General features: G+C 37.6%; 1 protein-coding gene and 1 non-coding gene across 4 annotated transcripts in view; both read left to right on the forward strand.

Annotated features, from left to right (window-relative positions):
- Nucleotides 1-27,287, forward strand: part of SMYD3 (SET and MYND domain containing 3) — a 393,664-nt gene that overhangs the window by 65,362 nt on the left and 301,015 nt on the right. The window lies entirely within an intron of this gene.
- On the forward strand, nucleotides 38-99 carry LOC138393530 (U7 small nuclear RNA). Its single transcript, XR_011235209.1, has one exon. It is a non-coding gene; the product is annotated as a U7 small nuclear RNA (small nuclear RNA).

Here is a 27,287-nt window from a genome sequence, read left to right on the forward strand (position 1 = left end):
ATTTGAATAAAAGATTGATGTTTAAAATGTTTGTTTTCAGTGTTACAGCTCTTTTAGAATTTGTCTAGCAGGTTTTCCGGTCTTTACCGGAAAACCCCATAAAAAAAAAATAAATAAAATGTTTGTTTTGTACTAAGTGTAATAGAAAAGCAGTGAGGGTAGTAGTTCCTACAGAGTATTTATAGAGGAGGGGCTGACAGGTGGATGGAGAGGCTGGAGCAATTTACTTGCAGTTTTATTTGTGTCGTGGTTTTTTTTTTCCTGACTGATATTACACCTTCCTTGGGGATGTGTGACTGATTGGAAATAAAGGTATAAAGTGTGAGGAATGGAAGGTGGTGATCGCCACTGACGGCAACAAAGGGGAACAGAGGCTGGGAGGGGCGCTGGAGATGTCTGTTGGCCAGAACGCAGAAGATGTGATTATTTATGTGCTCGTGAAACATAAAGACCAAGTTTCCCTCTGCTGACTCTTTTTCAACAATTGTTCAGAGAAGAGAAGACGTATGTTTCCGTCCCTACAAGCCCTTCCTCCTTCCCAGCACACACTTTTGTTCCTTCCACTGCCATCTTCAAACAAAATTTCCAGTTAGGTTTTGAAAAATGAATTTATCTTGGCATGACCATTGCTAGGGTTCCATCTACTGATTGGGTCCTAAACATTTGCTACAAATATAGAAAACGTGTATATTCATAATCATAAATGGAACCTTTCAAAGGGCAGAAAATTAGAGAGAGGACAAATTTAACCGGGTGGCTGAAGAGTGTGATGGTTAAGTCACTTTCTCCAGACAAGGAAATGAAATTCTCTCCATCTCAATTTTCTCATCTGTAAATGGGAATAATAATATTATCTGTTTCATAGGTAAAAGTGAGGGTCAACTGTAAGGTGCTCATAGAGTATCTGACACAAAGTTAATTTCTGCTACTGTTGCCCTCACCTTCCAGCTTTATCTGTATTCGAATATAAAACTGCAGTGTTTTCTGTCTCCTTGTGCTGTCCTGTAGCCAAGCGCAGTCTGTGACTGTCTGTGAACCAGAGTCTCACATGGCTGCTTGCCGTGTGCCCAGCGCTGGGGTCTCCCGAGATGCTGAGAACTGCCTGTCTCATTGAGAAGAAATTTTGCAAACAGAAAATAGTACCTTTCTCCTGTTAGCTGGCTTGGTTTCAGCCCCTAGCTATTGTGGACAGAAATTATTTACTGTTGCCTGCATTCATTGCATCTCCGTGATTTCAGAGTAGTTTCTTGGGATTTCATGTAGGAAATGTAAAAGTAGGGCTTCCTGTGACAAATCTTTCTCACACATAAATCTTCAGAGCATGAGATTAAATTATAAGAGTGCTTTTGTTCTCATGTTTTAATTCACTGACATGGCATGGAATATTGTAGTATTTCTCTATTCCATCCCTCCAAATGTACATTGCTAATTATTGGCAATGGTTATTAATAGCCTAAACTTCATTTCTGTAGGACTGGTTTTCAGGTTATTTTCCATGCATAGAAAGATTTTTTTTTAGGGACTGTTATACAGATTTCTAGAAAAATATGCAACTGTTTTTTTCTGGATTTACAACTTTCTTTTCTAAAAATGCATTCAGCAGACTGATTAGAAGTGTGGTAAGATATGAACAATAAGATAGAAAATAGACTAGCTGCATGGAGTGTTTCAGAAACAGACATTAAATTGGAAGCAACAAGAATAAAAGTGACCTTCCTGACCACAAAACATATGTCGTTGTTAGTGTTTGCAGAGCTCCGCAAAGTACTGTTTAGCTTTATAATGTGCGACTGCCGCAGAATTTTTTTGATTAGAAATTCCACATCTGTTTGAGAAGAGGTGGAACTCCCTCCCTTTTTCTTTCAAACAAAATAATAATTCTCCTGGTAGCAGGTTATTTTTACTCTTCAGGACACATACGTGACCTCTAGAACTTGCTATTTCAAAATCTAATTTTTAACACTATTAGCTGCAGCTAGTTTTGTAACATGCACTGGTTGTATAGATTTGAAAGGGGATTTTAGGAGGTGTTTTTTGTACTGTGTGTGATATTTAAATTTTCCATTCATTTCCATTCTGAGTAAATTCTTTTGTACTGGGGGAGAATTCTTTTTTTATTGGAGAAGCAGTGGGGAGAGTATGTTAAAATAAGAATCATGCTAATTCATAATATGAAAAAAACTGTGATTTAATATTTGAAGTATGTTAGAAATAAGGCAAAAGAAAGAAAACAATCATGATATTGTATTCAAGATAACGTACGTGCATTGGGTTGATATATGCCTTTAGATTTACAGTGTTAATAAGTAATCTATGTGATATTCTGCCATAACTTCATAATTTTATAAATCAGCATGGAGGAAAAATTACCAAATAACTCTTTTTTTGTGTTCTTTTCATTCTCTGGTGAACAGTATACCTCAGTAAAAAGCAAGAACAAAGTTGATCATGATATATTCAGTTTTTAATCTTACGTTACAGTTCTGTTAGGCATCTCATCCTGGGTATGCTTGTGCTCCACTACTTCAGGGTGACCGGTAGGCTAATTTGTGGGAAGAATATTACCTCCGTTCTTGTTTTGAAAGGTCAGAAGTGTGCGTATGTTTGCCGCTGGAGGGTTTCAGGTTCACGTAGGACCAAATTTTAGAGCCTTTTTGCTGACGAGCTCAGTCGGGTTTCACTACGGCAGCACGCTGTAAAGTGGCAAAGAAAGCAATCTTTTGAATTAATAAAGTGATGGATTATCTAATTACAAAGTTGATGGGAAACGGCAGTATGATAACTTCGACTGCGTCACTAAATGATCCCAGTGACTGATCAGATGTGCCTGGGTTCCATTAAGGAAAAATACGCCATTAAATATTTAATACTAAAAGCGAGGAGACACACCAGGATTGCTAACCTCCGATCACCAGGGTGCACGTATCTGTACGCTTGGCGGTAACTGCTAGATGCGACATCTCTCTCGTATGCTCGGAACAGCTGCTAGAAGACTTAGTTACTGAGACTGTGCTTCTCTTCTTGTTTTAAGCAAAGCAGGCAGACAGCCAAGATGTTTAACTTCACGTAGATCCTCCCATTCATTATGAAATGGTGATACTTTTATGATTTATATGCTCGCTCTTTCTTTTTTTTTAACAACAGATTGAGTCTCAGAACAGATTCAGTAGACCATTATTCTCAAAAATATTCCTCTACTTGGAAGTAAAGTGATATTTGTAGGACACTTGGACATTCAAAGCCAAACAAGTCATTGTCTGAATTTTCAATGATGGTATTTATTTATTGTGTTCTTCATTTTTAGCCATTCAGTGAATATTTCCTTTCATTTAGGTGTAAATAACCTACAAGGAATTGGTGTATGTTTATCATAGTCAAAAACGAGATGCCAGCTAACTTCTGAAGTTTTGAAGGATAGTTAGTAAGTTCTTAATCAGTATTGTAGTTTATATCTGTGTTGGTCAAGGTTAATTGCTTATATAAGGGCTAATGCTTTGATTAAAAGTATTGATGGATAAATGTGTTTGTCCAGCCTTGTTGCCTTATCCATTTGAGTGTATGACTTGCTGTTAATTCAGATAGAGATAATATTTTTAAAACGGTAATATGTCATTGTGCAGTGGCTGAGGTTTCTTTCATTGTTTTGGCCCTTTCCTTTAGTGGCAAAAACTTCTCCTAGAGTACTGTGTCTCTTTAGTAGAGTGTGACTACTTGGAGCCAGGGATTACGTCTTATTTATTTTGGATTACTAGCAACCTTCATGGCATGGGTAGGTGTTTAATCGTTGACTAAAAGAAGGAATGCATGAAAACTGTATCCCTTTTCTGTTTTATGGAGAACACTTTGATAAATATTTTTAAAAATTAATACATAATGCAAATGTACAAGACTGGGCAAAAAGATATCGTTAATATGGTAAAATTTAAGAAGTTTAGTAAGATAGTTGGTAGCTCAGAGTCATGACTGCCATTATCCTGAGTTCCTCAGGAAGTGATGAATCGTTATAATAATTATTCCAGGGTTCAGGAAACTTTGTCTGTAAAAGTTCACATAGTAAATATTTAGGCTTTGCAGGCCAGGGGACAAGTGAGGTATAACTGCTGCATGGTGATTTGTACTCTGTGATGAGAGTGCTATTTATGGTCTCTGTGGCAACAGGTGGTTGTTTTTTTTTCTTTTTTTTTTTTTGAGACATGGTCTCGCTCTATAGCCCTAGGTTGGAGTGCAGGGGCACAGTGATAGCTCACTGCAGCCTCAAACTCCTGGGCTCAGGCGAGTCTCCCGCCTCAGCCTCCCAAGTAGCTGGGACTACAGGTATGTGCTACTACGCTCGGCTGACAGCTTCTTTAAAGAAAAAAAATAATAATAATTATTTTAAGTTGACAAACAAAAATCTTATGTATTTATCATATATAACATCTTTTGAAATATATATATATATATACATATATGTATACACACACATTGAGAAATGGCCAAATTGAGTTAATTAACATATGCATTACCTCGCATGCTTGTTGTGGCAGCTTCTTAACTCTACCATTGTAGCCCCAGAGCCCCCGTGGCCAATGTGTAAGTGAACAGGTGTGGCTGTACCCCAATGAAACGTTGTTTGTGGATACCACACATTGATTTTCACATAATTTTCACATGTTCCCAAATGGTTGTCTTCTTGTTTTCCCCTAACCATTTAAAAATGTAAGAAAACATTCTTAGCTTGCAGGCTGTCCAAAAGCAGGTGGTAGGCCAGATTTGGCCCTCGGCCTGTTGTTTGGCAACCCCTGCATTATCATCTGTGAGCCAGAAGATGTTTTTGCACACAGTAGGAAACAGAATATGCTATGAGAAAATCCTCTAATAAGAAAAAAGGATAGGAAATATTTTATCTGTCTTCTAACAAGCCATTAGTTCTGTAGTTTTATATTATCAATCACATTTGTGAACATAATATGTATACAGTAATTGCTTTTTGAGTTTATTTTTTAACTCTAATTCAATAACTTTAAAAATGTTTCAATTCAATAATATAAGAACTGCAAGTTATTTGCCTAAAGAGAGAAAAATAAAATTATAGTCTTATGTACTTCAAACTATCATTCTTGGTTTTTTGTTTTTTTTTTAAAAAAACTTTTAATTTTTTTTAGAGATGGAGTCTTGCTGTGTTGCCCAGGCTGGCCTTGAACTCCTGGGCTCAAGCTATTCTCTGCCTCGGCCTCCTGAGTAGCTTGGACTACAACTACAGATGCTCTCTACTGTGCCTGCCTTGTTTTCATTTTTAGATTAAAGGTGTACTATTTTGTTATTTTGCCTTGAAATGAGACAAAGATATAATTTTCTATTAGAAATGTTTTGGCTGTGTAACTCAGGTTCAAAAGTTTTTGTTAGATGAATGAGATATTTTTCTTTGATTATGGATTATTATCCTCAAACTTTCCATTGTGATTTGGCTATTTCTGTTACATATGAGAAAGGCCTTTCATCGGAGGAAAAAAACCAAACATGTATTAGAGGTGTAATATTAATAGTGATGAAAAATTGTGATAAACTGCTCTGTTAAATTTTGTAAAAGGCAGAAACAGAGTGATATTTTTGAGAGCAAAGATTAAGCGTTGCCATTTGATGCGGTGTATTATAAAGGTAAGTAGTTGAACTTGGAGATGGCTTCCCCAAGCCAGATTTTTAAAAAGTGCCTTGATCAAGGGGGTAGTCTCTTTGCTATCTTCAAAGGTCGATTTTCATTAAAATTTTTATGTTCATTACCTAGCTTTACATGTTTTAAGAGACATTCAAATAAATGTTTATTTATAAATCATTATGTGAAAGAAGAGAATTCCTTGTTATATTAGGCAAATGGATTATGGCTCATTATCTGAAAAAGCTTTATAATTAGGGTGCTCCAAGGATGTATCAGGCCTCCCTGGTACTGCTTTGGAGCCACCTCTCCCTGCAAGAGTTTCATTCAGGATTAGAATCACATACCCTGGTGGGTTATCTCTATACGGTGCAGCTAGATGGTAAGTAAAGTGCTCTTTGAGTTTGTGCCATTCTTGGTGCATCATGCAAGGATGTAGTGTATCTCTGTTGAAGCCCTGCTGATTTCAGCTCAAATCTTTGGTGAAATCCATTTGATTACGATTGATCTTTTCCTTTTGTGCAATCAGTAGTCACTGGTATTTTCCGTGCCAGTCATTTGGCAACTGTTAATATTCTCTGTTTTTTAAATTGTGTGTCTTTATTTGCTCGGTTCCCACTTAGATTGTAAACTTCACGAGAGCAGAAGTCAGGTGTCCCCAATTCCTTCCTTAGGTTTTAGAGCTTAAAACTATCTGGTTTCATAGCCTCCCTGATTTTTCACCTTTCCCTTTCCCCACGATGCATCAGCTGCTGCTCAGAGAAAGGTAAGTAGTCACCCAGTGACAGGAAGAAAGCTAGAATTTAAGTCTTCTGAGCTCAGTCTCATGCTTTCTGTTAATTGATGCCCAAGTGCTCAAGAACTAGCTGCTAAATTGAAGTAAAAATGTGATACAGCAAACGGAAGTTAAATCACAGATAACTTTTTCAGTAATATTTATTTCTCATATTGAAGTTGATGTGTATAAAGCCAGAAAATTCAGAATAAGTTACGTAATAGTATTCTTTAGCTTTTGAAACTAGATTAGGTTGTCTCTAACGATGAGTTTCAATTTCAGAGCTTCTGCATGTCTGTGTTTAAATGATTGTGGCTTTCCAAACCAGCCGGGTACCCTCCCGTCAGATAACTCAGTTATAACCAAAACTGCTGGATTCTGTACTTGACAGGATTTTTCTTGTTTTTCTCATTTTTTGGCCCATACTTGCTAAGAAGCTGATGAGTATTAGACAGTGGTCTAGGTCTTATGTTAATAGATCAAGGGATAGTTGAGAGATTTATTACAAGATTCCCAGTGTTTCATGCCCCAATTTTATTTTCAATTTTTAATTTTTTACTCTACAAAATACTGTAACATATTAATCACATTTATCTCCTACGACAGCCCTCTAAGTTATTATGCCTTTTGCAGAGGCGGAAGTCCATAAGGTCACATGACTTTTAAGTAAGGGAGTTAGAGTTTTAACATGGGTCATTTGGTTTCAGATTTCCTCTTTTCCCCATTCCACCATACCTCATTCTGTGTGATGTTCATTCTGTGTTGAACTCTAATTATGAACTATTAAATATGATAAGCCTTAGGAACAAAATCCAGAATGAGAGCAATAAGACTATTTGATAATAGTTCTCTCTTGTACTAAAGCATTGCTCTAGGCAAAGCTGTAAATTGTTTCATCAGGATTTCTACTATTTTTGTACAGGTGGTACATCCTGTCTTACCTCCCTCCTATATTCAAATCTAAATAAGGGCCGGTAGGGTGGTTGGGAGGAGGGTGGGTTTTTCATATCAAATGGTTCTACAGTGATGCTTGCCACAACTCTATGTGAAAATAATTGAAATGGAATTTGCATAGAGTGAAGCTACCTTTTGAAATCTACATTCTATAATCTTCAAGTACTGCATATTAAAACATTAATTATTCAAGAGCCCCCTAGCTTGGGTCTGTATTGTTTCCAAGCCATTATTGGGTATGTTTTTTCCCTCTATGATTCTATCTATATATGTGTTTATAGATTAAAACATTTTATGATGCAACATAGAAGAAAATCCTCTTTGGCATTATTAGCACCTCTTTTTGTTTTAGGGGTATTTATTTGACCTTGACGTATATACCTCATATTAATGGTGTAGACAAATAATTTTAAAATGTTGTTTTTGAACAAATATTTGTCAAGTAAAAGAAAACCATCAGAACTACTACATGTGACCAGGCTTGGCAATCATGGGGCCTCTTTCAAGTTTTAATTGCCATTTGGTTTTAGTTTTGACGCTTATAGGAGCAATTTATCGAGGTGCTGTTTGTGCAGAGCTGTTTCATTAGGGTCAGCTGAATTGGGATCAGGATTAAAAATACCTTCTACAGAAGTTCCTTTCCTTCCCTCTCTTGTCACTCTGCCGTGGGTGACAGGATCTTATTTACATGGCAGAGAAAACACAGCATCTGAAGAGGCACATGTCACTTGCTGCTGGGTGTGCTGGGCCTGGTTCCTCCTTCACACCCTCTAAGTGGCTGTTGGTCTTTCAGGGTTAGAACAGAAGTTGGTAAGGTATGTTGTTTTGGTGCCTCAGAAATCTTTTGCAATAAGAGGTGACTATATCGTGGGTTTTCTTGTTTCCCGTTTGTCCAGAATTCTGCAGAACAGAACCTCAGATATGCAGACCTTAAGGTATGATATTGTTCAACCTTTAGAAATCTTTTAATTGGCTTCTGTGTCGTGACCTGCCCCTCATTCTCCTACTTTTCTCACCAGTTTGCTGAAAAAGTTATCGTTTGCTGGTTCTTCCCTTGTTACCTGTTAAATGACAATATTCCACTGCCGTGACTTTAAGCTTAATCTCTAGTCTGGCCATTTTGTCCTGAGCTCAAATCTCATGTTTTCTTTTTATTAATAAAATCTTCATCTGCATGATGTGTTAACTTCAAATTTACTAGGTGCAATAAAATAGATATTTATATTAGATAATTATAATTATATTAGGTAATTATCAGGCCGTGATCAGATTTTGGACATCCATTCCTGGATGATCTCCATGTGTGTTTGCTGATGGCCATGGCAGACTTCTGACTTTTCTTTAGAGCAATGATGATGCTACAGAGATATTTTTTTGTGTGTGTGCTGAACATATTTTCCTCTCATCAGTGAGATTTGGATATTTCTCACTTTCTACCACCTCAGCAAAAGAGAAGCTTGCAAAGTCTTCAGCATTTTGTGGAAGCAAGATATTATGCTCTGTATAGTTAAAAATTACCTTTTATTTATTGGAGTAGAAGGATATATTCCACACGACAAGGAATGTTTAGACTTGGATGATTTTGATATCTAAAAGTTCTTTTGAAAACAACTTCACGTTTTCAGTTACAAAATACTACAGAGCTCTTGGTGAGTATGATCATGTCATAGGTTACGTATTTACTAATGATCAGCATTAGTTGAGTGGGTTTCTGTGCTCTTTAAAGCCTGGCCATTTGTCATTTCCCCTAAAGCTCAGGATTCCTTTTCTTATTCCAACCTTTGCTCATACAGTTCCTCCCATTCTGCCTGGCAAATTCCTTTTCATGCTTCAAAATGGCACCTTTTTCTAAGAAACCTCTCTCAACTCCCTTAGACGTGTCCCATTCTAATAGGAATGGGAAAGTAGAAGTGTAAAATATAAGTGGATAAAAAAGAAACAGGCACTTCTACTATTTTGCTCTTCCAGTTAGGTGCCAGTATCACGAGCTGGCCAGTTCATCTCAAAAGGGACTAGCCAAACGCTCTAGTCCATCAGGATGGAATGGCTGCTGAAGGTGAATGGCAGTGTCTTATATCCACACATTTTGGAAATCTTTTCTCCCAGTTCATTCATGCCATTCTCTCTTTTCAGGTAGTCTTCTTTCTCGTCACTCTGGTCCTCTGTGAAGAATTGAAGGATTAGTGATTTTTGACAAACGCAGATCTTGATACTCACTGGAGCTGCCAAGCTACTAACTACTTCTAATTATCTTTATAGCAAAATGATACATATGATAAGCGTAGAATTAAATGCTGTATTCTACTTCAAATTTTTTTTCCCTGAAAATCTTGCTTATCAATTTAATTGCGAAACATAATATATCAGGTTATATGAACTAGGAAATTTGGAGATTAGCAGAGTCCTAGTATGAATCTTTTTGTGGAAGAAGATTTCTTTTGGTAAGCTGATTGCTCTGTTTTGAAAACCTGGATTTCCATATGTAGCATCTGGTTTTCCCTAAAGCAAAGCACATTTGCAATCAGTTAAATCTTTTTTTTTTTTTTTTTCTTTTGTAGGGACCTATTATTTCTTGAACGGATTTCACCAAATTCTTGGGGCCCATTTGTACTTACATTTCTAGACTTGGTTGGGATCTGCCTTGCTAAGTTATAATCTATCGGAAGAGTGCTATGGGATTGGCTTTTAAAGCCTCTTGGCCACGAAGACCATGTCTCAGCAAGTGGCTTCCTCTTTTCCAAAACCTTACTAATCCCTGGATGCATTTCTAAGTGAAATGCCTATCCCACAGACCAGCTTGCTCTTTTCTAGATGTAATTTCAAAGCCCAATAACTTCAGCAAATTTTTAGATTAACCACGTTAGACACAGAGCACGAGAAGCAGAATAGAATCCTGAAACCTTCTACCTTGTAAGGAGAGGAAGTTAAGGATAATTTTCACAATGTCATTCATTTTCAGGCGGCAATTCAGTTCAGTTCTGATGTGTTGCATGTATTGCAATTTTGGCTATTCTATTCCTTTTGTGATAGACTAGCCAGTTCACTGTACTGTTGTTTAGCTGGAGGAATATAATAATCCAAGTGCCCGCTCTTACTTCCTTTGTCTGCATACATTTTATACTTGTTTTCTCATCTATGTCATAATGTGATAACACGTTTTGATAAATACACTGGTTTGCCAGAAATACAGCCTATTCTTTTTTTTTTTTTTTTTTTTGAGACAGAGTCTCACTTTGTTGCCCAGGCTAGAGTGAGTGCCGTGGCGTCAGCTTAGCTCACAGCAACCTCAAACTCCTGGGCTCAAGCGATCCTCCTGCCTCAGCCTCCCGAGTAGCTGGGACTACAGGCATGCACCACTATGCCCGGCTAATTTTTCTATATATATATTTTTAGTTGTCCATATAATTTCTTTCTATTTTTAGTAGAGACGGGGTCTCGCTCTTGCTCAGGCTGGTCTCGAACTCCTGACCTTGAGCGATCCGCCCACCTCGGCCTCCCAGAGTGCTAGGATTACAGGCGTGAGCCACCGCGCCCGGCCGAAATACAGCCTATTCTGTGAAATGGAAAACTCATGAGGAAATTGCAGGCCGATACACTTGCTAACCTTAAATATTTTCTAATAATTAAAAAATACATATCAATTTTAGAAACAACTTTGATCTGTTAATTATATAAATATAGAATGGATATCTCTTAAAAATTTTTAATGTAATTGAACTTTTAAAATCTTAGGCACATAAGTAAGTTTATATTTTTTTAGACTGATACTAGTTTGGGTGCTTATTTTGATGTTTTTTAAAATGTTGACATTACAGTCTTTTTCCATCTTTATTTTTAAATGACAACAGAATCCCAAGTGTAAGAAAATGTGATTAATTCTCTCAATTGAAGTCATTTAGTTGTTCTTTGCCTAACAGCTGCTTTCTATTCAGTACATTGAACATAAAATTCTGAGTGCCTTTGTGCTATCATAAATTTTAAATGTGAACCATTCTTCCCCTTAAGTCTCACACGCTATTGCTGTTCTGAATTTGTCAGTTTGGTAGGCAGTTTTTCTAGAGATTGCTATTGTAGTTGGCTAGGAGGGCCTTCTTCTGGGACTAAATTCTCTCTCCTGCCCTTGTATATCACCGTGATATTTAGTAGTATTTGTTCACAGTAAAGAAGTGGGGAAAAATTGGTTCGACTTGTCATTCTTAAGCTCCTTTTATTTCTATAGTATATTAAAAGAAATGGAGAAATAGGGCCAAAACAAAGCAGTGGGATTCTCACTTGGCTATTTTAGGTCAGAAAGAACCAGTTTAATACATTTCAGTTCCACAAATTTATATTGACTCTATCCACAGCACTATGTAGAAAAAGGATAATTAATTGAGACTTGGTTTCTGCTTTGTCTGATAGAATAAATAAAAGAAATATATAAGTAAGTTAGACATAATTATATTGAAGGTTCCTTGAAAGTGAGACTGTGTTTTTTTTTCCTTTTTTAAAATCTTGCCTGTTGGCCGGGCGCGGTGGCTCACGCCTGTAATCCTAGCACTCTGGGAGGCCGAGGCGGGTGGATCGCTCAAGGTCAGGAGTTCAAGACCAGCCTGAGCAAGAGCGAGACCCCGTCTCTACTAAAAAAATAGAAAGACATTGTATGGACAACTAAAAACATATATAGAAAAAATTAGCCGGGCATGGTGGCACATGCCTGTAGTCCCAGCTACTCGGGAGGCTGAGGCAGCAGGATTGCTTAAGCCCAGGAGTCTGAGGTTGTGAGGTTGCTGTGAGCTAAGCTGACGCCATGGCACTCACTCTAGCCTGGGCAACAAAGTGAGACTCTGTCTCAAAAAAAAAAAAAAAAAAAAAAAAAATCTTGCCTGCCATGTTCCATACAGTGTAGGTGCTCAGGATATTCCGCAGCTGGCTGTGTTAACAGTGATAAACAGTCCTGAGATGGAGATTTGGGGTAGAGAGTTCATTTGATTTGGGCCTTTACTGGAAGATATTCTAGGTGGAAAAGTCAGTGCTGACTTCATGGAATTTAATAGCCACTATTCCAAATAGACCAGTGGGGAACCTCGAACTAAGAATTCTACCCTTAAGACTCTGGATGCCAAAGGAGAAAGCAATCCAAGGAGATATTTGCAGCTGGTTTATGCCTAATATATGTGACTATTTTTGGTTAGGAGCAGTTGATTTAAGATTGTCACTGAAATTGATGCCTGGGGCTGTTGTAGAGAGTCTCACTTCCCTGTGTGAGCTGGCTCATGCTCATCCTGATAGGAATTCCCTAATTTATGATAGCAGTGTTCTTTAATGGGAAATTGGGCTTTTGTGTGTTCATTTTGCTTTTTGTTTTCTGCTTTTCAAAATAAACTGAGAAGGATCTTTAGAAAGACATGAAGAGAAAGAGTAACCCGAGGCGTCTCTGGAGTTGTAGTCTCAGGTAGTTTGGGATCTATGAAAGAAGAGGGCTTCGAAAAGGAGGTGGCCAACATATAAAAGTACAAATTCAGCATTGGATTTAGCAATTAGAAATTCACTGGGGCTATTTTTATTTTTCATGTAGACTAAAAGTGTGAAACTTATTTTTAACTTCAGAATAAAAGTTGAGTGATTAGGCTTTTGCTATTTTTACCAAAATGATAAGTTGTTTTTGGAATGTATTGCTCCCTACGAGAAGCTGAGTTATTCTTTTTCATTTTAGGTAAAACATTCCCCCTGTATTTGAAACTCAAAGTTACTACTTTTATTTTTTCTCTTTTTTTAAGAGACAGGGTCTCACTCTGTGGCTCAGGCTGGAGTGCAGTGGCATGTTTATAACCCACTGCAACCTCCACCTCCTGGGCTCAGTGATCCTCCTGCCTCAGCCTCCCAAGCAGCTGAGACTACAGGTGCGTATCACCATGCCTGGCTGTTTTAAAACATGTTTTGTAAAAATGAGGTCTCCTTATGTTGCCGAGGCTGGTCTCGAACTCCTGGCCTCAAATGGTCCTCCTACTTCAGCCTCCCAAAGGGCTGGGATTACGGGTATGAGCTCCCACACCTGGCCATTTTTTTTTTTTTTTTTTAATTTAAAGGAAAAAAATGGCACAGCTAAAGTAAAGTTTGAGGATACATTCTGTTAAATGTTTTTTTAATTCAAATCAGAAATTTATGTAAACTTTCAATTTTGATTGGTAATGAAGGCAGGAGCAGAGGTATATTTTGCGGTGCCACTCAGAGGGCCCAGCAGATCATTGGTGTGAGTACCTGGCTCACCTATCAACTGTAGCTCCTTATAAGCTTCAAGGTAATGAGAGCCTGTTTGGCTTTGTCATGGTTGGGTGCTGCCAGTAGGTATTAGGAGCATGTTAAAGAGGAGAGCCGGGCTGTCAAATACCATATTTATTAAGATAAGATAATGGTTGAAACTCATAGGACAAGCTAACTTTGTATACTTTTTAAAGAAAGGAACCTAATAGTATTTTTGATTTTTTCATATTAGATTTCTAATTAAGAATTCTATGGTAATTAATAAGTCCAACTTCAGTTAGATTTTTTTCTCCTAAATGTGATTATGACAGTCTGTATGTTACTTTCAAATTGTCCTCTTCAAATGGCTTTATTTCCTTTATGGTGTCTCTTTAATATTCATTTTTTAAACATATTTATGAGACAGTGTACCTTATCTGCATATTATAAAATGGAAGCAGTCTGACGTGACCATTAAAATTTTTTCTAATGTAATAAAGCTGTGGAATTACCATGACCCCTGATATTTTATGTTAAAAGGATGATTTGTGTTACATTGAAGATAACAGGGAAGCTCTTAGGCGAAGGCTTGTGCTGAAATGAGGTTTTCTATAATTCTATTAAATTGTTGTTTGAGTTCAGCATTTTTCTTGAGGCAGTTTTGTATCTTCTTGTAAGATTTTAAAATCAAATGTGAAATGGAATCTTTAGTCATTGTTTCCCTAAATGAAGTCTGTGCTCCTCAAAATGCTAGCTGTCAACTCTTTTGGATTCAGCAATTATGACAGATTTAGGATACCTTCTCATACAAGCTTGAGGCAACCTCGGGAAAAGTGAATTATTATGTTAGGCAATGGATATGATTTCTGTAAAGTTACACATGTGTCTTGTTCCAAATGAGTGTTTCAAAATGTAGCCCACATCTTCTGTGCATATTGTAGGGATGCAAGACCAAGCAGGTAGGTATTAACTTACGCTGGTTGTTCCCGGTGAGTTGTAGCTCAGCTACTGTTAATGGTAAGGCCCAGGGACAGAAAAATTTTCAACAAAGATGAAAGTTTCTTGTCTCATTGATAGTTTTTAAAAACAAACATGCAACACTGCACTGACATTTATCACAGGACTATCACTCTTTAGATATAAATTTCTTTATTTGTAGCCTGTGGCTCAAAAAGCAACAGAGGCATTGAAAGAACATTCAGTTCAAGCGTAATGTCACAGATTTCTACAGTGACTGGGCTGCAAAGGGGTATTTTCAAGATGATAGTGACTGTGAGACTAATACAATGAATGGTTGGCACAAAGAGAATACTCCCAACACTGGTAGTGTTGGTGGGTGGGTTTTCAGGCTTTGAGCTATGGTTCTGTGGCTTTGAGGGTAAAGAGAAAAATCTTTATCATACTTTTTTCCTCACTATTTTTTTCTGCTTATGTCTTTATTGAAGTCTGTTTTTTTAATCATATTTGCAGTTGCTAGTCATTTATTAATATTCAGAGAAATTGTGCTTTTATGGTGTGTGTGTACATTATATTGGAATTCCTTCAAATTTATTATTTTGCTGTTTGCTTTTAACTATTTGTTTTAACTGAAATATATTTCTATATGTATTATGGCTACCTCCATAGGAATTTCTTCAAATTTATTATATTTTGCTGCTTGCTTTACACAGATTTTTACTATTGTATTTTTTTCTGTATATGTGCTATATAGGAATTCATTCAAATCCATTTTACCTTATGGCTTGTTTTCTTAGTTACTAGCATCTGAAATATAGGATCATTATTTTATACTATCATACACACAATACTATGATTTCATTTACCAGTAAAATTATTATGCTTTGTTCCCTACTAAGTATTTGTTAATCCAATGTGCATTAAAAATAACTTTGTGATCTTATGTTAATATTTTATTTAGGGTTAGTAGACTGTCATTGAATATCCTGAACTTATTTTCAACAGGATTCCAGTCTAAAGTATATGATCATAATAATTAGCTTCCTTCTACAAATCACTTTAAAGCCGCTATCAATACATGTCTTATAGAAAGTATTTTTATAAGCTGTCTGCCCTAGTTCTTTTTATCATTGGGATATATCTATGTGCTTGTGCATCTTCTGTGCCAGCAAAGATAATATAGGAAAACTCAACTTTTGTAATCAGAATGCTATTTTGAATGCATTAGAACATACACTTTAATGGAATCCTGCAATAGCAATAGCTAATATTTATCGAAGACTTCCAACATGTCAGGCTGTGTTCTAAGTACTTTATAGGTGTACTAGTTTTCTATTGCTGCATAGCAAATGACTACCATCAGCCCTCTATAACTGGGTTCTCCATCCATAGATTCAACCGACTGTGGATCAAAAACATTTGAAAAAAATAATCAACAATAAAAAATAATACAAATTAGAAGAATACAGTATAGCAACTATTTACATAGTATTTCCATTTTATTAGGTATTATAAGTAACCTAGAGATGATTTAAAGTATACAGCAGGATAAGCATAGGTTCTATGCAAATACTATGCCATTTTATTTAAGGAACTTGGACATCCATGGATTTTGATATCCACAGGGTTCCTGGAACCAGTGCCCTGTGGATACTAAGGGATGACTGTACAATCTTAGTGGCTTAAAACAGCATTTATTTATTATACAGAGGGTGCATACTAGAGGGCAGGAATTTTGGGGGCCATATTAGAATTCTTCCAGCCACTATCAACTCACTTACTCCTCACAACAGCCCTGTGAAGTAGGCACTATCACTAGCAGTATTTTATAAATGAGGGCACTTGGTCCAGGGAGTCACAGAACAACAAAGTAGGAGAGCCTGGATAGCAACTCAGGCAGCCTTCCTTGAGAGCATAGACTCTTTGATTATTGTCATCTACTGTACGACTATTTCTGTGCTAAGAGCTCAGTGTTATAAGCATTCATTCTATCATTTTTCTCTATATTCTGTATATTCATAATTCTCTTTCTTTCTTTTGTAATACAATGTTTGTTAGAAGCCCCACATACTTGTGGTGTTTAGGAAAGCTTTACTTGGGTCCTGATACCTTTTATGTGGATTTGATTTTACTTCCCTGGCCTGACTACAGGCATGTGCCACCGTGCCTGGCTAATTTTTCTATATATATTTTTAGTTGTCCATGTAATTTCTTTCTATTTTTTTAGTAGAGACGGGGTCTCGCTCTTGCTCAGGCTGGTCTTCAACTCCTGAGTTCAAATGATCCACCTGCCTCGGCCTCCCAGAGTGCTAGGATTACAGGCATGAGCCACCATGCCCCGGCTGACTTCATCTATTGTTTATCAGTTCTTCTCACCTCGAATCTCCTGTATTAAAAACCTACCACATTCTTCAGTGATGAACTGTAATTTCCTCTTTGCATGAAACATCTTATAGTTTCATGTGACCGAAAATCCAACCCATGTGGAAGGCTGAGGCAGGAGGATCACCCGAGCCTAGGAGTTTGAGGTTGCAGTGAGCTATGATGATGCCACTGTACTTTACCTGAGGTGGCAGAGTGAGATTCTCTCTCAAAAAAAAAAAAAAAGAAAACATCCAGCCCAAACTGAATGATGCAAAAAAGGAATTTGTTGGCTGTGAACTGAAAAAATGGCTCCCTTTAGCATTACTAAGACCTGGGGCTCAAACGGTGTCATTAGTATCTCGTCTTCCTCCATTGCCAGGCTCTCCTTCCATGAGTTGCTTTGATTCCCGGCCTCTCTCCATGTGGTAGCAAGAACAATGGTCAGAAGTTCTAGGTTCTCATCCTCTGAGCTCCAAATTCAGCAGGAAAAGAACTTATCTTTTAGGTTACATAAGCATAATTCCCAAGATTAGCTGCAGTTGTATCTTGCTGGCATGGCTTGGGTCAGGTATGCAGTCTTGAACTCATTGCTGTAACCAGGGAAATGTAATATTTTGATTTGGGTGGCCTAGGTCACATGCCCACCCCGGGAGTCAGTTCCAAGGGAGCACAGAGGCAGATAATGAGGTAGGATGACTACTAGAGCAATGTTAGGAGTGAATGACAGAAATAGTGTATACTTTATCTTCCTTGCTTACCTTGTGTCCTCCCCTAAACTTCTTGGATGCTGATTATCAGTGGCACGCATAATTTTCTGTTTTGTGTTATAGTCATTTATTTATTCACTCATTTGCCAGACATTTATTTCGTGCTAGTGATGTTGAAGGCATTGCACAAGAGAATGGGAATACACAGATAAGACACATCAGTTGCCCTTGGGGGGGATTCACAATATACTGTGTATAATTTGCTCCCCACTTGGATTGTAAAGCTTAGATGTCAGAAATGTTACTGTGTTCCCATAGAGCATGTAACATAGTATCTCCCACAAAATGAGCTTCCAATAGACAGTATAAAATTTGTACATGCAGCTTATTAAAATATATTTTCATTACTTCAGACTTGCTAGGTGAATGATCTTACCTTCTGACCATGTTGTTTATACTTACACCGGAGAAGCTTTCCCACTGTGGCTGTGTTTTTTTCCCTTGTCCCTGCGGAAGTGTGTTATCTCTTTGTCAGACTACTGTGGAACTTAGTAATTCTTCCAGCACTCGGCTCATTCTGTCTCGTATCACAGTTACATGTGGGTTTATCTTGGCTTCTGTACTAGAACTGGACATTCTTGAGGGCAATGAATTGCTTAATAAATGTTTGCTGATAGGAATCTGTTGAGTGGTGGAGATGTCTGTGCTTTGATCATGGGGACCGGTTTCGGTTCTTTTTTCACTGTCTAGTTTTATCTGATCACAAGACTTTGTTTAGATTTTTTTTCCTTAACTTCTCATTGATGTTTAATAGGCAGATTGGGGGTTTTGCTCTTCATTCAGTTTTCCATGTGTACATTTTGGAACTAGTAGTATTTTTAATACTTGCCACACGGGGTTGGTATTAATAATCAGAGAGGACTTATTTAATACGTCTCTGGAAAGTTGAACTATCCATTATTATAGAAAGAAAATGAACTCCACTGACAGGCCGGGTGTTTTCCATTATCCAATCTGAAGTTAATATCCCTTGTTTCTATTTTGTTTGCAATAAAATTCAGGCTTTGATTTCCTGAGGACTTTGTAATCAGTAATGAAAAAACAAACTGGATGTGCTTTGGGGAGGATAAAAGCCAGCACTGGATATTGACCGTATGCCAGGCACTGTGTCTTGCATATATGATGTTTTAAATCTTTACAGCAACGCTATGGGGTAAGTACTATTATTATCCCTGTAGTACAGGAGATAAAACTGAGGCTTAGGAAGGGAAAGGAACCTGTCCAGGGTCACATATTCTGCCCAGTGGCGGAATTGGGCCCCTAACCTAAGTGCCTCTATCTCCAGAGTCCATGTTCTTAGCACTTATAAAACAGAGGCATTTAAAATTCCAAATTCATACCTTGGCACCCCTGCACCCTGGGCACCCCCCCCAAAAATAAAAAGATTGATAGCGTTTTCATTCTGGTAATACTCTAAGCATTTACTGGACTAATTTCCTCACCGACATTCCCAAGAAGGCAGTTTTGTGTATTTTTAAAATCTCTTCAATAGTAACAACAGTAGCCATCCCATCACCTTTAATGTATCTAAGTAGCTTTGATCCTTCAACCAAACAAAGCCATTGTCTATAATGTATACAAATATGTATTTTTCAACGATGTTAATAAATTTCATCACTTGAAGTGTTTTAGATTTTAAAAATAATTTATGTGCATTATAAAAAATTAAAATAATAAGTAAAAGCACAGAACAGAAATTCACATACCCCAGAAACCCTACATCTTAGAGACCACCACTGTTAACAGTTGAGTCTACATTTATATCTGTATTGAGTATACACATACCTGCATGTATACCACATATAATTTTCTTTTAATGGTTGTATACTGTTCCATTGTATGGACGTGTTAAAATTTAATTAGCCAGTGCCCTATTCAGTTATTTCCAATTTTTTCCACCGTAGGGAGCATCAACATACCTATATCTTTGCATACCAAACTAGTTTTTATATAGTATAAATTAATAGAAATGAAATTATGGAGGTAGATTTTATACTTTTATATATGTTGCCAAATTGTGCTCTAGTATCTATTATATTAATTTATATTCCATCAACACTGTGTGAGGTCACTGGGATATTGTTACTCTTTTTAATCCTTGCCAATTTTATAAGTATAATGTCTCTTTGTAATTTTAATTTTCATTTCTTTAGTTATTTGATTCTGATAGGTTTTAAATCTTGAAATTTTGCATGATAGAACCATGAAACTTTGATTTCTTTTCTCCCCTTATGAAATTTTTGAGGTCATGACAATTCTAAGAAGACCTAGATATTCTCTCTAGCTTTTGAAAGTATAGGTGTTTCTTCCCTCTTTATATGATGGAGTATAATATACAGGGAATGTTACATATGCTTGATGGTCCAGTCATCATCAGTATATAATGATAGCTTTTTATGCAACCTTATTTTTAAAGCCATTAGGTCTAGAATAGTTCTTACCTAGAAGAGGTATATCTTTTACTTCACTAGAGGAAAACTTCCATGTTGTCTCTGCTATTTTATGAAGGAATACTTGGAACCAAATGTGACAGCTCCTATAATGATATCTGGATTGTATTGAAAATACAGGACAGCCCCCCCCCCCCCCCCCAGTACATAGCTTTCTTTTATATTCAAGGACCTTGAACTTAAATCAGCTCCTTATGTATTAGGTTGGGTTTGTAAGCTTCACTGTGTTTTTTGGTCATAGAAAAAAATTCATATTTAATGTTCAGATTTTTTTCAATTTACCTACCTTTCTAGTCCTTGATATTAGTAGACAGTTATAGTTATGTTTTATTCCTCTTTTTTCTTGCCTGCTCTAATTGCTGCTAATTATTATTATATTTCCACCTCAGTAAGTGTGTTCTTGCCTTTTATGGTACTTCTCCCTTCAGAAGTTCTTTCTTATTCCTCTTGTGCCACTGACAGAACTACCTCTAAATGTGCAAGTTTAAATAGACAAAGGAAAAAGCTTAGGTTGTTTGTTGTCTTTCCAGAAGAGGGTGTAGCAAGAGAGGAAATAGCAGCTGTCCTGTCCCATCCCCCTTCATTTTAAGCATCTCATAAAAATTAAAGATGATGGAATATTCATCATACTGAAAAGCAATCTCACAGTTATAATTCATAAATAATATTGGCAATTAAATCCTAGATGTCCTGTTAACAGGAACCAAAAAATAAAGCTGTCTACCTCTAAAATATGGAGATCGTTGTCCTGAGATAAGGATGAATGGAGATAACACATAGTTAGAACTGAAATGGAAGTCTTGCAAGGAAAACTCTTTTAGTTTAATTGAAAAGCATTAATAATCCTAGGTAGATTCATAGTATCCTCTGATCAATGCAGTGAATCTATAGTATTTATACATCAGGAAAAAATGAATTTTTGACATTTGATGCATAAGAAAATATTTTTATCAAAAAATTTATACTGCTAGGATTTAAAAAAAAAAAAAAAAAAAAGGTGGGTTGCTGCTTCCTAGTACAAGCCAGGAATTTCAAGTTCTTGCCTTCAAGAACAAATACTGTATTTATTTATTTATTTAATTTATAACGTAGAAAGGGTTATTATGTAAGCTGGACTCACCTTTGTTTGTTGAGGATTCTTGATTTTAGAGCATAGCACAAAGCGTTTGATACCTTGTTTCCATGCTGACTCATTAACCTTTTGTAGGCTAGTTTCTGCCCCTAGTAGTGTATTGAAGTGAGTTCCCTAATATAACTAGTTACTGAATGCAGTGTAAATGCTGAATACAATATTCTTTTGCTCTTCTTATATTCTGTTTGACTTCTCTGAGGCAAACATTGTTGACTGTTCCCTTCGTGAAACTCTTCTTCCATGACTTTCAAGATACCTTTGTTATCTTATTTGTTCAAACTCCACTGATCTTTAAATGTCCCTCACGGATTGTCCTTTTTCTCTCATCCTCTCTTTTTCACATTGTTTCCCTAAGTAGTATCGTCCTCTTTTGTAGATCCAAACTACTGTTTATTTACCAATGAGTGAATCTTTCTGTCTGTTTCAGACCACTCTCCTGAGTTCCATCCCTGTATGTTCAACTCCTGGCTATTGATATCTCTATTTCATTGTCCAAACTGTTTGAAGCTTGGGTGATTATCTAGCCCTTTTTCTCAGATCTGTAACACTCATGTATTTCTTTTATTTAGTGTTACCATCTTCCATCTAAGTTCTTCAGCCTAGAAACTTTGAATCTGTCTTAACATTTCCAGCAGCTCTGTGATCTTTAAGAAAAACATTTACATAAAAGTATGTTGCCCATACCAGGCATAGACATTGTTATTTATTTAAGTGTTTAATATTTTTTCTGAATTTAATAAAATTTAAAATCTCTGATTTTTTAAGGTTTGCTGTAATCTTAACTGAGATTTTTTTTAAAAAAAGTCTTTAGCTAATCTTTTTAAAAGGGATAGGGGACAGTTCTTTCATTTTATTTTGAAAATAGAAGGAAAATGTACATAGAGTATTAGATTACACACAGTTTTTAGGACTATGTTTCTGAAAATAAAGTAGTTATTTTTATATAAACGCAATGTATTTGTAAAAATATAAAAAGTACATAATGTTATTATGCATGAATCCGCACTGATTGTATAGGTTAAGGAAAAGCTGGCCAGTTTCTTCTGTCACGAATGCTGATATTTTCTTGCAAAGCCAATTTATTGTTGAAGTCAAGGGAGTTGCAATTTTTATTTTAGTTACCTTTCAGGACGTTCAGCATGCATGTGATACTCTGTAGAATCATTAACAAATTCAAAGTAAATGATAATGTTCACAGCTAAAGTTGTGGGGGAAAATGTTACCGTTCTTGGGTAGTTGTAGAAATAAGTACTTGAAAAGTCTACCTGGAGAGAAAATCCGTGATTTTTGTAAGCATGACTGAGGCTTTGCTGATTCTGTAGAAATTGCCCTGTCTGCGTAAGCAGTCTGCGTGTCCAGACTTTAGAATGACTTAATTAACAATAAGGTCCGTCCTTCCTTTTTTGTTTAGAATCATTTTATTTGAATATGTCCTTCTGACATTTTCTAGGTAAAAGTAGAAGGTTAAAACATCCAAGGATGTCCTCAAATGCAAATTCTCCCCCCCAACATATATGCGCATATACACAGCAAAACAAAGCTCTAAAATCAAACCTTTGAGTTTTCTATGAGAAATCAGGTCTTTATAATTCATACTTCCTTTGAGGATTGATTCTGTTCTCCTTTTGATGAATTCTGACTTTCTTGTTCCATGGCTGTCATCTCAGTTGTTCAACGATTTATTTTTCTTGCTCAGAGAATTGAGTTTTCCAGATCATATGGCCATAGCTTGTCTTGGTGTCAAGGTCAAAATCTTTTAATTTTAGTGATGGAACTGGTATTGTAACCCGAGGGTCTCCTGCTGTGTATTTAAATCCTGTCATATTGCCTAAAAACGGTCATATCTTGGCTTTTGGTCCAGCAGAGACTTTTATTAAATTCCTTGGTTACATCTAGTTTAGTTTTCCTTGAGAGAAATATAACAGAATACCATCAGCATCATGATCACAAATAGATTGTTACCATGGCAACGTGACAGTTTTTAATATTAGAATTTTCTTGTTAAAGCAAAACTCATGACATTGGAGACCTTTCCCTGACTGTGAAAACTTTATGCTCTTTCTTGTAGTTGGAATTATACTGTGTCCAATCAGAAAACTGTTATTCTTTAGTAAGAAAACAAATAAACACGGTTTGCTCATCAGCCCCTCAGCTAGTATGGCAAGACCTTTGCTTTCTCAACCGTAGACACTCTCTTTGGGTAGGGTCTTTTGTACTGTTCGATGTAAAAGTGAGATCTGTAAGAGACACTAAGTAAAGAAAATCACAGTTTTTGTCTCCAACACCAAAGAACTTTGCTACCTACTAACTACATAAGTGGTCTTGAGAAAATTGCTTAGATTCTGGGACTGGTTTTAAAAATTCTAAGTGGGAGGCCGGGCGCGGTGGCTCACGCCTGTAATCCTAGCACTCTAGGAGGCCGAGGCGGGTGGATCACTCAAGGTCAGGAGTTCGAGACCAGCCTGAGCAAGAGCGAGACCCCTGTCTCTACTAAAAATAGAAAGAAATTATCTGGCCAACTAAAATATATATAGAAAAAATTAGCCGGGCATAGTGGCGCATGCCTGTAGTCCCAGCTACTCGGGAGGCTGAGGCAGTAGGATCGCTTAAGCCCAGGAGTTTGAGGTTGCTGTGAGCTAGGCTGACGCCACGGCACTCACTCTAGCCAGGGCAACAAAGCGACACTCTGTCTCCAAAAAAAAAAAAAAAATTCTAAGTGGGAATATTAATCTCAGTATTACTTATCTCATGGGTTTGTTTAAAGTAAGGCATAAAATATTTATTATTGCATGTTATTCACAGTAGACAGCAGAAATAACTAATACACAATGTATTGGATTTATGTGTTATCTCATTTGACCTCCACAGTAACCCGGTGAAATGTATTACTCTCAATTTATATATGAAGATGTTTGCAGGCAGAGAGCTTAATTGGTCTGCCCAGATCACACAGCTAGTAAATGTCTAGATGGACTCAGAACCAGAGTTTGTCTGTTTCTATTTCCAGTGCTTTTCCCATAATTCTTTTGCCTACCATGTAACTGGCACACAGTAGACAAGGTATATTTGCTGAATAAATGAATAATGAGCTGAACACTTACAGGAAATGGTAGTCTGCCCTCAGTAAGACTGATCATTTGCAGATACGTTGAATCTGATCTAGTTAAGAAATTAGAAATTGCTAAGGCTAGTTCTGTAGCAGGGTAGGCTCTAGTGGTTTCTGTAATTTTCTTTATATCACTCATTCATCAGGCCTGCATCAGACCTTACTGGGTGAGTACTGTGGGCCGGGGACTCTGGTATGCACAGATGAGGAGCACGGTGACCTGGTGAACAGCAGGCCCTTTGAAAGGCATATGAACTCCTTCAAGTATATATATAATATTTTATTAAACATTGACTTTATAATCAAGATAACTTTGTTATTAAGGCCCAGAAGGGCAGGTGAGGTGGTGTGTGCCTGTGGTCCCAGCTGCTCAGAGGCCGAGGTAGGAGGATCACTTGAGCCTGGGAGTTCAAGGCCACCCTGGGCAACATAGTGAGACTCCCATCTCTAAAAAAAAAAAAAAAGACATAGAGACTATTCCATCCTTGACCCTTTATTAGGATTTAAAGACAGCAAGACAAGAATTATATTATTCTGCAGTTCTGAACAAATACAATTTGGCATAGACATGCTAGGTGCTATAGGCATTACACCAGGTGCAAACTTCAAGCCAAATTGTTTTTCATTCATAGTATCTTCTTTGAGTGCCAATTATTGAGAGCCCAGTATGCTAGTCACTTATATTTGGTTACAGTCTTAGTATTTGGTTCATTTTCTCAAATATGTACACTCACAGTACAGTCTGGTATTCACAGGGGGCCGCTGGGCTTAGAGTACATGAGAAGGACACGGAACCCAGGCGATGTGTGTCTGGGAAGGCTGTGGAAAGCAGAGGACCTTTTAGCCAAGTCCCAGAGGAGCAGCAGATTTGGGAGAAGGGTTGTCAGGCAGAGGAGGAAGCACATGCCAAGGTACAGACATAAAAGATACTGCTTGTTTGTGGGAAGTGCTAAGCAATTGAGCATGGCCAGAGCAGAACCAGGAGGCAGGCAGTTGGTGAGGAATGAGGCTGAAGATACTCAGAGTCCAAGGAGTTGGACCTTATCTTGAAAGAGAACCACGTAAGGATTTGTAATTTGACAAGAGACGTGGTGGGATTTGGCAAGTGGGATTTGCACTCTGGAAAGTTCTTTCTGGCCTCGGTTTGGAGGGTGGTTTGCAGGAGAGTAAAGCTGAGTCTAGGAGACTATTGCAGTTATCAAACCAAGAAATGACGTCGTCCTGTACCACGGCAGTTGTAGCCGTGGGCAGTGAGAAGGGAGGAAGGAAGGGAAGAGAAAATCTTATAAAGGTAGTATTGCTAGTGTTTGGAGACTGCCTCCTGGGGCGTGGTAGAAAGAAAAGAGTCACAGAGGGTGCCCATTGCTTCTCACGTGGTCAACTCGGAGAGGGATTGGTAGTGGCTTTCAGAAAGGTAAGAAATACAGCCAGAGGAGCAGACAGTAGGGGGAAGAGGAAAGAGGAGAGGGAGGTGCTTGTGTAGACCATGCATTCTTAAAGATAAGTGGGTGAAAGGGCTATTAGTGATGAGGTGAGGTTTCTGAGAAGGTGAGAGCACAGGCATTAGCCTTGAGTCCTGGGGTAGACGCTCTTCCTCTGAGACGGCTGTGGGTCGTTCCGCTATGCAGGCTGCGAAGTTGCCTTAAGTGGTCTCACCGGTAGGAGGGCCTCTTTTGCTCACATGTGGAAGCACATGTATATATGCTAATGTGTGCATCATACCACTTAGAGATCACAGTCCTTGAACTTTCTAACTCACCTTCTGATAATGGTTTAAAGTAAATCAGTTTAATAAAAAGTGTATATTGACCACACTTGCATTAAAACAACCTTCTAAAAGCTCCAGGTGCCCCAGGGTGTACTTTAATGGGAAACCCTAGATACATATAGATGAAGTACAAGTGAAGGATTTGTCATATAAACTGCACAACCAAACCCAGTTCGGAAGATGCCTACCCACACTGGGGCCCCATGAAGAGGTCGTCCGCTAGGTTAAGGACCCATAACTTTCTTTAGGGGTTGGTATGATGTGGTTTAGGGATTCACAATACCTTTTTGGCGAGGAGCTGCCAATTGGCCTCATAATTACCACCATCTGTGGAATAGTACCCTATATGGTCTACTTGTTTTTTATAGTATATAGTGCTTTTACAGTACAAAGGCAGCAAGAGAGATAAGCATTTACCCTCTAAGTATGGTGGTTTGGAATGTTCTTTGTGCTTGTCCTTGATTTCATCTGCGTATTTTCTTGACTCAGCTTCAGTTTTTAATCTTTTTTTGTTGTTGTTGTTGAGACAGGGTCTCGTTCTGTCGCCCAGGCTAGAGTGCAGTTGCATCATAGCTCACTGTACCCTGAAACTCCTGGGTTCAAGCGATCCTCCCGCCCCGCCTCCCAAAATTCTGGGATTACAGGCACGAAGCCACCGTGTCTGGCCCAGTTTTTAGTCTTAACACTTAACATCAACTAAAATTATTTTCCTGAAAGTAGTTACATATCGACTTCCTTCCTTATGTTTTTTCAACATCCCCCGTACTCACTCTCTCTGTCCTTTGCCCAGCTCTTTGTGTTGCTTTCTGTTGTCAAGAAACAGATTATTTCAGCATGACTCTGTTGCCCCTGAATGCTCTCAAGCAGTAGGTTGACAGTACCTGATCATGTCTGTTTAAGGCAAGCTTGTAATATGTCATGCCTTTTACCGAGACGCATGGTTTACTGCAGCGCACCCCTACAAAATTTATATTGTGCTGTGCTGGAGTGACTGGTATGTTGGAGTGGATGTTTATTAGCGATATAGGTACCCGTGTAGTGATCTTATCTGCTTTAATATGTGACAGTTATAGTAAGTTTAAGATACAGACACCCTGGATTGGTTGTGGAAGGCAGGAATGACTCCTTTACTACCTACCTGTGTGATAATCAAATTCCTT

The sequence above is a fragment of the Eulemur rufifrons genome, chromosome 11 (genome assembly GCF_041146395.1).
Source record: "Eulemur rufifrons isolate Redbay chromosome 11, OSU_ERuf_1, whole genome shotgun sequence".
In the NCBI taxonomy this organism is placed as follows: Eukaryota; Metazoa; Chordata; class Mammalia; order Primates; family Lemuridae; genus Eulemur; species Eulemur rufifrons.